The 12,041-nt window shown below is 39.0% G+C and overlaps 1 protein-coding gene across 3 annotated transcripts in view; it reads right to left on the reverse strand.

The window, feature by feature from the left end:
- Positions 1–12,041, reverse strand: part of bnl (fibroblast growth factor branchless) — a 278,176-nt gene that overhangs the window by 92,862 nt on the left and 173,273 nt on the right. The gene's annotated exons all lie outside the window — the stretch shown is intronic.

The following is a 12,041-nucleotide window of genomic DNA, read 5'->3' on the forward strand; positions in this document are numbered from 1 at the left end:
TGTTTTTACAGTTACAAACTAAGCATAGCTTTGAGCTTTATTAGGTACCACCACCCTGCCTATTTCTGCCGTGAAGCAGTAATGCGTTTCGGTTTGAAGGGTGGGGCAGCCGTTGTAACCATATTGGGACCTTAGAACTGATATCTCAAGGTGGGTGGTGCATTTACGTTGTAGATGTCTATGGGCTCCAATAACCACTTAACACCAGGTGGGCTGTGAGCTCGTTCACCCATCTAAGCAATAAAAAAAAAAGTACATTTGCAAAAGACTTGTAAATTTCCCAAATATGGCGTACATCTGGATAATCTTACCGTCTTCATGACTCTAAAGCAGACATCCATTACAATGGGTGGATATGTTTTAATCTATACAGCTTTAAATAGCCTTCAACTTGAGAAGCAATCAAATTTTTTCGAAGGCACTATTTTATTATTAAAATTGCTTTTGTCCCTTCTGTTTTATAATCTACGGTCCCCTCATCGATGCAAGTCATTATTTATTTATTCTGTGTACACGCCAAGTGTCACCGCATTGAACGAAAAGCGAATATCGTTTTAATCTATGCGGGCAAATAGGCAATGTAGGGGAATATTACGTCATAGAACAACAAAAGGGCTGTGACGTGATGAGCTATTTATTAGATATAAACAAAATGTTGTTTGTTTTTTTTTAGAATTTTATGCACTGCCCTACCTTACATCCGATTAGCCGCTGTCAAATCATTGTGCGGAATTTAAGGTATAGTACAATTAAGTCGGTAGATGGCGCCGGTGTGGTTTCAACAAACAATTCAATAATTCATACATTCAGAAACAATGGGGTACAACCTGCCTTCCCTAGTCTAAGAATATATAAATTTATTTTATTTATTTATTTTAACTTTCTATACTTGACAGATCTCACGCACCGTTTGGAACGTCTGGGTCTGCGGAGGGACTATCGCACCGCCCGCCGACGGAGTAGAGTTCATCCATACTACCTGGAGCCACTGCGCTCATCCACAGTGCGATTCCAGAGATCTTTTTGCCACGTACCATCCGGCTTTGAAATGAGCTCCCCTCCACGGTTTTTCCCAAGCGCTATGACTTGTCATTCTTCAAACGAGACGTGTTGAGAGTATTCAATAATAGGCAGCGGCTTGGCTCTGCCCCTGGCATTGCTGAAATCCATGGGCAACGGTAACCATTCACCATCAGGTGGGCCGTATGCTCGTCGGCCGACAATGGGCAATAAAAAAAAACATTATAAAGGCGGACTTAGTGCCATAAGCAATCTCTGATAGTCTACCTTAGGGAATTGCAGAGAGAGTTCGTTTCATTAACATCAAATCTACTGAGCACACGGTTTTCTGAAAACATACCTTCATAGTCAATGTTTCATTGTGTTACATTGCGTAGTCTACCAAGCAGAATTAGTAGGTAATAAATCGAAGTTTCTTCTTGTATTGCCATGTTACTTTATTCACTAGCAATGATATCTTAATTTTTTATAGACAAATAAGTTCACGGGACATCTGATGTTAGCTGGTACTGAACTCCAAAGATATCTCAACTTAATTGCCATCATCCAACTTGATACATCAGGACGGAATCTTAATTAGATTCATCATCATCATCATCATCATTATCCTGCCCTTCTCCCAGTCACCTGGGGTCGGCGCAACATGTTTTCTCCTTCCATACTCTTCTATCATATACCATTGTTTCGCTCACTCCCCTTTTACCCATATCGTCTTTCACGCAATCCATCCATTTCTTCTTAGGTCTACCTCTTCCTCTATATCCTTCCACATTCATAGTTAACATTCTCTTACCAATCTCATTTTCATTTCGTCTCATCACATGTCCATACCATCCCAAACGCGCATTTCTCATCTTCTCTGTCACAGGTGCCACTTTCAGACTTCCTCTAACATATTTTAACACCCTGTGTATTTAAAGAAGTGTCTGAAAATCTACAGTCCCTTAGACGAGAGACACAAGCGAGACAGCAGATAATTAATCACATCGGATAGCTTGTTAGAAAAGTCTCGTCGTAGTTAATAGGATGGATTACGGAGACGATTGAGCTAAACGAAAATAGTCACATACGATTCAACCAGTTTTTAAGACCACGTGCAGTATATATTAGCTTTGTTTTAATAAAATTAATCGTAGATTAATCATGGTTTTTTTTGTGATAAATAAACAGTATAAAAACATAATTTGGATCGTAATTCGGCAAATCACATTCGAGTTACAAGTCACAAGCTTAACGCGATTAAGAATTGTTTATTTTTAATCGGTGGTTTTAATTTCGCTTATGAAACATCCATCTAGTTCAGTTTATTGCAGATGCTCTTTTTAATGTTTTATTTATTTATTACTTAGATGGGTGGACGAGTTCACGGCCCACCTGGTGTTGAGTGGTTACCGGAGCCCATAGATATTTACAACGTAAATGCCGCTACCCACCTTGAGATATAAGTTCTAAGGTCTCAGTTACAAAGGCTGCTCCACCCTTCAAATCGAAACGCATTACTGCTTCACGGCAGAAATAACCAGGCTGGTGGTACCTACCCGTGCGGACTCAGCAGAGGTCCTACCACCATTAGATTACTAGACAATAGTACTATCAGTTTTTCATTCCTATAAGTTTTGTAATCAGGCATTCAAAATTCTTGAATTATTTCTCTTTGGTAATTGTAATCAGAAAGATAATGGAATAATTGGGGCCTATAAAATCAAAGGCAGCTAAACGCCTTGATGTCGTAAAATGGATTAACAATGGCGCTATCTTGTTTACTTAGTTGAACACGCTTTAGTGTTTTCATGTTATAACAAATGCAGCTAAATCTCTAACAAATTCAGTTCAAAAATTTCATTTTTACTCTGTACTAGGTACTAATAAACGAAGTTTTATCATTTAAAATTCAGATTATTAGTAATATTCTCATTCTTTAGAAATCTGCTTTAAAATAAAGAATATCATAGCTATCTGAACAAAGTTATTTCAGTTTCTCAAACTGGGAGTGTTCCGAACACTGGCCCTAGCAAGAGCATTACTTCGATGGATCGGGAGGATCCGTAATAAGGTGTTTCGAGCCGATTTTTGTAGTTTACCTGAATATTTGACAGACTTGGATTTAGCTGCCTTTGATTTTATAGACCTCAATTTGTGACTTGTTACTTGATTGACTTGTTACTGTATGGAGCTATTAAAATCGTTCAAGTCTTTTATACATTACACCAATCAGTAAAGTGCAGGGCGGAAAAATGTCACTAATCATATGATATGACAGTGATCTTTGGGCGGCAACAAATCAAAATGTAACATTTCAATCCGGGAGATTAACGCAGCGCATTCGATACAGATGGTCGAGTCTGTAATGACTTTGATTTACAGAGGAAATTTATTTGTTTGCTTCTGGATTTGTATGATTCATTATAGGAGTTTCGTTCTGTTATTGATGTGTGTGGGAAAGATTCTCTTTTGATTATAGATTAAATTTAATTTAATGTACTAGCAGCTACTAATGTAATTATTTTAATTTTTCGTGTTAGTTGTGTCTAAAATGTACAACATTTTAAATTATCAGCTTGTTACTATAATGGTTAGTGAGTCTGACATCTGCACCACGGCAGGAGTATCTTTTTAAAGATATTTGGTTTCTAGGAGCATTATTGTCGCATCTAAGAGTTTCCGGGTTGCGTAACACAGATAGCTTAGGGACCCCGGTAAACGTACTCATTGAACTCAGCAATGAGTTCGACGGGCAACCTAACCCATGCATCGCCCGCTGAGTTTCTCGCTGGATCTTCTAAACGGGTTACGATTCCGATCCGGTAGCAGATTCATTTCGCAGCTGCTTTTGAGTTGATAAGTCTCCTTTGGAAGCGCTCGGGCAGCTGTTAACAAAGCCTACCTCTCCTGGCTGAGCCTTTGCTCGCCCACCTGTTCTGGTGAAACCAGATGGAAAGGCCTCTGGGTCACCAGCAATCCTAATAATACTTAATACTAAGAATACCTATCGTGGCCAAAGTAGCCGAGTCCACTATTGTCCAGTGTACACGAAACGCTTCAAACCGCCAGATCAGGAGCCGCATCGCCAGGAAAGCAATCTTGGAAAGCATCGGGTACCTAAGGAATGCTTCTACATGTACATCGTCAGCGCAATCCCGACCTCTCTGCAATAGCATCCGACTAAGAAGATCGTGGCCAAGACCACGACAAAGTAGTCTAATTTGAATAACAGAAATAATACAATGATGACTGACTGTTCATTAGCAACTGTGGTCGTTTTTTGCAAGAGCACCCATTTCGTGTCGTCCACGCAACTGCTCGGCTTAAGTGAGATTAACTTCGAGCTTGTAAATTAAAATTAACGTGGGATCTATCCGCTGTGTCTCATTATAGCTTCATTCGAGAAATGAACTGGATATGTAGAGAACCTTTTTTGTAGGTATATGTATTTTTTTGGTTTCTTAATTAAAACTTTACGCAACTTGTTTTTATTTACTGATCAAAGTTATGTTATTGCTTTATTTATTTTGAATTATCTATATATTAATACGTGTAGCAAACATTTTGTACCCATTTTTATGAAAATTGCGCGGACGAAGGAGTATGAAATTTCCCACACTTATAGAAAACATAGAGAAGGAGTGCAGAATGTTAATATTTTTAAAATACATTAAATCAATAAACAAAAAACATTACACACGCTACCATGTATTTGACACACACACGCAGCATACTATTTGTTAGTGTCAAACTTTTCTTATTGCTTGCTTATAGTCTGTGGTCAAATTGAGAATAGATTAAATATTGTTTGTCTTTATTAATATTTGTCTAAAGTGCAGCCTTGGCTAAATCTATGATTATAGAAATATAATAAATAGTCTTTCACAATAGAATCATAAAGTGTACAAACTTATAATTTCAATTATTTATAGTTGAATTTCGGGGGACCCCTAATTTTGAGTTAATATTGTCGAACAATTAGTTGAACAACAATAGAGATTTAAAATTCGTGTTTCAAGATGATCAGTGGCTTTCACGTTGTGTTGCCTATTATCTTTGAGATCCGGTAAATACAGCATCAAATAGACTGTGAGTTCGGTCACCTATATAGTACAGTACTGAACACCAGTCCAAATATATGTAAAGAAACTATATTTCTTTATAGTAAATATGTACAGCGCTCTGTAGCTCCTATGTAATCATATATATGGCGCTGTCAATAATGATGACATACATTACTGTTGAATGAGATAACATCTGCCATGTTCGTGCATATTGTTACTAAATTAAATTGGATAATTGTTAAATAAAAAGAATTGAAAGTGGTGAGCTTTGAATGTCATTCATTTCTTTGTTTTCACGTGAGATACCTATTATAGGTTTGCAATGTGGTTGTACTTTTATAAAATATATATCTATACTAATATTATAAAGAGGAAAGATTTGTTTGTTTGTTTGTTTCGAATAGGCTCCGAAACTACTGGACCGATTTGAAAAAATCTTTTTCCATTAGAAGCCGACATTGTCCCTAATGAACATAGGCTACTTTTTTTATTATTATTTTTTTTTTTTTTGGTTTCATTTGTTTTTTTATGTTTCCGAAGCGAAGCGAGGGCGGGTCGCTAGTCTGTTATTAAAATAATAAAATCTTTGTGTTCAGAGAAACGCCATGTTTATATCAACTTACAATTCCTAGTTAAAATTCCTAGTAAATTAAATAGAAAATGTCTTATATATTATATATTGGCACGTTTACGATTTTTTTTGCATCGCTTTCAAAAACATAAATAATATATATATTTTTGTATTGTAGTTGTATTATTTATGACAGAATACAAATCACCGCCTACATGTGAAACGTCAAAGGAATCCGCTGATAGTGCGACCGCACAGATCCACACAATACCGCCGGATTACGCGATTTGTGACGCCACACCATCTTTGACAGTTCACGCGGCCACACGACTATTCCTTTCAACTTTTGTTTCATTTTGATGTCAAAGTAATTTGAAACATGAATTCATTTATCATACGTTTGCTATAGCTTCAAGCGGGCGGAATCGCAGCAGCTTCATTTTCGGTCCCTTTCAATCCTTAGCCGCTGAAATGTGAATTTCTCTAGCTATCCTTGTCCCATGCTCCAGAATTTCCCCCTGACTGCTTTGCGGCAAAAAATGCTGCGTTACCCATGTAGGTGCATGGTATTCTACCAGTAATGACTACGTAAATCCTCAACGAAGCATTAAAACAAAGGAACGAAAATTTTAAATAAAAGAACTGGTGGTAGGACCTCTTATTACTGGTGGTAGGACCTCTTGTGAGTCCGCACGGGTAAGTACTACCACCCCGCCTATTTCTGCCGTGAAGCAGTAATGCGTTTGAAGGGTGGGGCAGCCGTTGTAACTATACTGAGACCTTAGAACTTATATCTCAAGGCGGGCGGTGCATTTACATTGTAGATGTGTATGGGCTCTGGTAACCATTTAACACCAAGTGGCACTTAACCCATATAGGCAATAAAAAAAAACTATATGAAGCCTTAAGTGTAAAATCATTCGACAAACGAACATCGGAGATAGTTAAAAACGAATCCCTCCAAAAACCACTGGACTAAATTAACAAAATAATCCAAATCGCTAAAAGCTCAGAACTTGTTCCGAACCACAAACCGCATCGACCTGTTTACACGCCCGAAAATCGATCTGACAACCTACAATTAAATATAAACTAATATTGACAAATAGATTATTAATTACTCGGATACCTCAGACGCAATATGATCGGGCGGCCATAACTAGAATCGATATTCCCGATTTAATCGCAGGCCATTCGATTCGCAATCGATTTGATATAAATGCGTCGGAAACAATTTTGTCGTGTTCTTTCGATAAAACAAATAAAGGATCTTTTTTTTTTTTTTTTTTCCTACCTAAGCTGATAGCCTTAGGGGCTATTTCAGCGTAACCCTAACGTTTGTAGGTGAGCTCACGGGGCTCAAACCTGATGACGTTGCTAACACGAACCCTAGCAAGAGCCGTGCTTCGCAGAATCTACCACCGGATCGGAAACGCGACCCACTGAGAAGATCCAGCGAGAAACTCAGTGGGCTGTGTCTGAGAGTTAATTTACTCGTCGAGCCCTTCGTCGCAAGCGACGGGTTCGACGAGAACGGTGACCAGTGCTTGAAGTACCTAAAAGAACCGTTAGTGGATCCGGTATAGAGGATCATTTCAAATCAAGCACTATAGGATAAATATGTGACATTTTATGATTATTATTTTTTGCTATAAATATTATTTTAAGCTAAATTTTAGCCAAACGATAAAGCGTTAATGTTCAAAAGAAGAAAGAGGAGGCTATCTACTATATTGCCCTTGTAGGCAGACGAGCATACGGCCCACCTGATGGTGAGTGGTTACCGTCGCCCATGGACTTCAGCAATGCCAGGGGCAGAGCCAAGCCGCTGTCTACCGTTGAGTACTCTCCACAAGCCTCGTTTGAAGAATGACAAGTCATAGCGCTCGGGAAACACCGTTCAGGGGAACTCATTCCAAACCCGGATGGTACGTGGCAAAAAAGATCTCTGGAAACGCACTGTAGATGAACGCAGTGGCTCCAGGTAGTATGGATGAACTCTACTCCGGTGGCGGGCGGTGTGATAGCAAAAACGAGATGATGGAATCATCTCAAATAATAGTTCTAGTGTATAGTAACCCTGAGTTCTAACAACACTGGAAATTCAGTCACATACATCTATAATTAGAATAACATACGCTGTTATATCAAGGATTGTATCACGATTTTTTTATTTAATGAGTCTTATGGATAGACGAATATATGGTCCCTTTGCTTTTGTAATCCATAAGCGTTATAAAGTGTATGCCGTATGAGGTAAAAAACTATTGTAACTTTTTTTTTAAATGCTAGATGGGTTGGACGAGCTCACAGCCTACCTGGTGTTAAGTGGTTACTGGAGCCCATAGACATCTACGACGTAAATGCGCCACCCACCTTGAGATATAAGTTCTAAAGTCTCAAGTATAGTTACAACGGCTGCCCCACCCTTCAAACCGAAACGCATTACTGCTTCACGGCAGAAATAGGCGGGGCGGTGGTACCTACCCGCGCAGACTTACAAGAGGTCCTACCACCAGTTACGACTATCAGTAGCGACCGTTAAATGCAACAAAAACAATAATGATTACTTAAAAAGCCGATTACAAGCGCTCAGATTCCAATATATAGTATTTAGTATCTACCAAACATAATAATGTAGATTTATCTTCATTTACTAGCCGAAGTGTTTTAACTGGATTTCCGTAATAAGTTGTTTGTTTAGTTTAACTTAAGCGGACTTATGTTAATATCTGTGTGCTTTGGTAAACACGGCGCCCGCGATATGCCATCTCATGCCAGTTATTATAATATGAGGGAACAATGAAAGCAATGGAGATTATTACGTTTGTACTAAAATAAATTTGATTAAAATAAACTTATTATTTTTGCGTTTGTTAATTTATAGCTTACAAGCGGCCCGCTCCGGCTTCGCTCGGGTCTTTAACAAAAATTTCAACGATATTTGACGTTGTTTTATTTTTTTAAATAACATAATATGGGTGGCGCGTCTACGTTGTAGATGTCTATGGGCTCCAGTAACCACTTAATACCAGGTGGGCTGTGAGCTCGTCCAACCATCTAAGCAATAAAAAAAATAACTATAAAAGTTCGGCATATGCCGTCGCGACACTTTTTGTGAATAACAATGTGTTCTACAAAGTCGTAGTACATTATTTTATTCTATCATCAATAGTTTTCGCAGCGCACGCGATGTAAAGAATATTTTAGGTAATTTTTTTACACCTTGGGTTACATTATTGGAATTTTAGTAAGGATCCCTATTTTTTTTTCAAAAAATATTATACCCTATGTCACTCGGGAATCGTGTAGCTTCCAAACAGTGAAAGCAGTTTTCAAATCGGTTCAGTAGTTTCGGAGCCTATTCAATACAAACAAACAAACAAATCTTTCCTCTTTATAATATTAGTATAGATTATAGTATAGAAGAGTACGAGATCTGAAAACGCAGTTATTGTTATTGACTATGTTAATGAGCTATTAGACATTTATGTCGAACACCACAACGTGATCAAGTATTACTGTTTGTCTTCTACGCCTTTGCGATCTAGAGGACAAACAAACAGGACCAGTTTGATTGAAACTTTCATCTTATGTTTCAAGATGGACAATAGTATTCATGTACTGGTGGTAGGACGTCTTGTGAGTCCGCACGGGTAGGCACCGCCATGCGTTTCGGTTTGAAGGGTGGGGCAGCCGTTGTAACTATACTGAGACCTTAGAGCTCATATTTCAAGGTGGGTGGCGGCATTTACGTTCTAGATGTTTATGGGCTCCGGTAACCACTTAACATTGGGTGGGCCGTGAGCTCGTCCACACATCTAAGCAATAAAAAATATGTCGCTGTGCTCAGGGTACCCGGTAGCCCCTTAGAGCAGTACTGGGGCACTCCTCGTCTGGGCATTTGTCGCAATTACTCTCACTCAGTCCCGACTCATTAAGCATTATAAAATAAAATAAATGTGTATGTGTGCCAGTCACACACAGTAGAAGTAAAAATTATAAAAAATATAAATAACCGCCTGCATGATTAAGGTATCACTACGCTAGGTAAGTATGATTCAGCAAGAGAAATACGAGAACGCCTATCAACTGTGTAACATCTCGTCACCGCGATTCAGGAATTGTTGAATTTACGTGCAGCGACATCTGTTGATAACAAACTAAATAGAAATAAAAGTATCTCAGGGTCAGGGCGCCCCGAGAGCCACGACAGCGTGCACGGACGTCAAAAACACACTGAAATAGTCGGGGACGCGAGACCGTGTGGAGCGCTTCGTGATTTGTCGGCGCCGCTCGGGGCCGCTTCGGCAAGCCAATCGCGGCACACTTATTTTTTCGTTTCGTTTCATTTCGTTTCATCGAGTTTGAAATCACAACGATTCTAAAAAAGTTTCACTTCAAAAAGTACCGAATACGCTCCATTTGTTTCGCTGTTCTAACTGCAACGTCATAATTTGAGCGTCTCTCGCACGAACTGTCACTAGTACAAAATAAACGCACGTTCGAGACATTTTCCGCGTTTCCAAGTTGTCCCTCGAGTGGCAATTAGCTCAATGTCATCGTAGGTTGGCGCCTTGTAATTTAATAAAGGAAATTGTAAAGTGTCTCTCTCATTTCTGGATTACTGTGGTTTGGTTTGACGCGAATCGGCTAAATCCCACCGAGCTCGTACGTATCCTTGTTTATACAAATAAACAGCGGCAAAAGTGCCACTGCTGTTTGTTTGTCGCGAATTGTCGCAACGGCAGGATTAGGAGAGGGCTCTATGGATATTTCTTTGCACTATTCGACTGTAGACTAATGGCAATTCAAGCGTGTTACAAAAATTTCCCCAAACAGACTAGTCTTAATCTAAATCAACTGGTAGGGTGGATTGTGAGCTCACACAGGACGGCATCACCCACTCCAACTGTTTCTGCCGTGAAGCAGTGCATGCTGGTTTCAAGGGCAGCCATGGTACCGTTACGCCGGTAAAAGCAACGCCATCTATCGCTGAATAGCAAAAAGAATATTTTAAAAACTAGTAACATCGAGAACGTTCGAGAAGTGCAACGCCATCTATTTTCAAATAGCGGAAACACATATCGAAACAACTCGCCTTCCCGAGAATGTTCTCGATAACTCTAGGGATGTCGTATTGACTATAAAAGCGTTGCAGAAATGACACGGAGTTAGTTAGTAATCGGATCTACTCGAAGCGAAACAGCGAACGGATCACCTGAAGCGATGCGGAAGAACTGAATTTATAATTTTAAAGTGTTTTAAGTGTTAATAGAGTTTTAATTTGCACTTTGGTACAATTTTTTTTTATTCGGAACCCCAGTGCGTTACAGTACTATATAAATGAGACTTAGAACTCATGTCTCGAGGTGGGTGGTGGCGTATACGTTATCACATTTATGGGCCCTGGTAACGAACCACTTAGCACTAAGCGAGCTGTGAATTCCTCCTTCATTTAGTGTCATATAAACTTCACATTTAATTATAGCCGATCCTGTAGACTGAACGGTAAACAGTCTGGTCACCGTTCTCGTCGAACCCGTACCTTGCGACGAAGGGCCCGGCGAGCAAATTAAACTTCAGACACAGCCCCACTCAGTTTCTCGCCGGATCTTCTCAGTGGATAGTGATTCCGATTCGGTGCTAAATTCTCCGAAGCACTGCTCTTGCTAGGGCTAATGTTAGCAAATTCGTCAGGTTAGAACCCCGTGAGCTCACCGGTGTAGGTAGAGAAAAAAAAAACTTAAATCTTCATTAGGAAACTAATTTATTTTCAATTACAATTATTTCCTCGTTCTATTTTTAGGTTACTTTCAAATCGCGAGGATTTTTGAGTAACAATAAATATATTTACATCCGAATCGTCAGAGTATTCGCCGATTTACTGAAATATCCACGAGGAAGTCTGCCAAAACGCGACCAGACAGGCGGACGATAAAAGTTTATAAAAAAAAACAACATGCGATTATTTTAAATCCAGCCGTGTTCTCTGTAACGGACTGCTTTAGATACTAGATTTTATAGTTCACTAGTGTACCTAGGTAGTATTATTATAACTAAATGATGACCGAGCTTTGCTGGGTTTTTTTTTGATAACGCCATCTTGTTGTGTCTTTAAAGCGGTTAGTTGCCCTCAATTAAGAAAAATAGTATTATCGCCAATAGATGTCAGGAAGAGTTGATAATTGAAAACATGAATAAAACAACATTTTCTGAAAATAAATCGTAGCTAGATCGATTTATCGCCCCCGAAATCCCCTGTATACTAAATTTTATGAAAATCGTTGGAGCCGTTTCCGAGATTCAGATTATATATAACTAGTCAGGTCATAAGTATTGTCACACAGTAAAAACTTTTCTTTTAGAATGCTGGCCACAAAAAAGTTTATTGAATTCTAATT

The sequence above is a fragment of the Bombyx mandarina genome, chromosome 07, assembly GCF_030267445.1.
Source record: "Bombyx mandarina strain Sakado chromosome 07, ASM3026744v2".
NCBI lineage: Eukaryota > Metazoa > Arthropoda > Insecta > Lepidoptera > Bombycidae > Bombyx > Bombyx mandarina.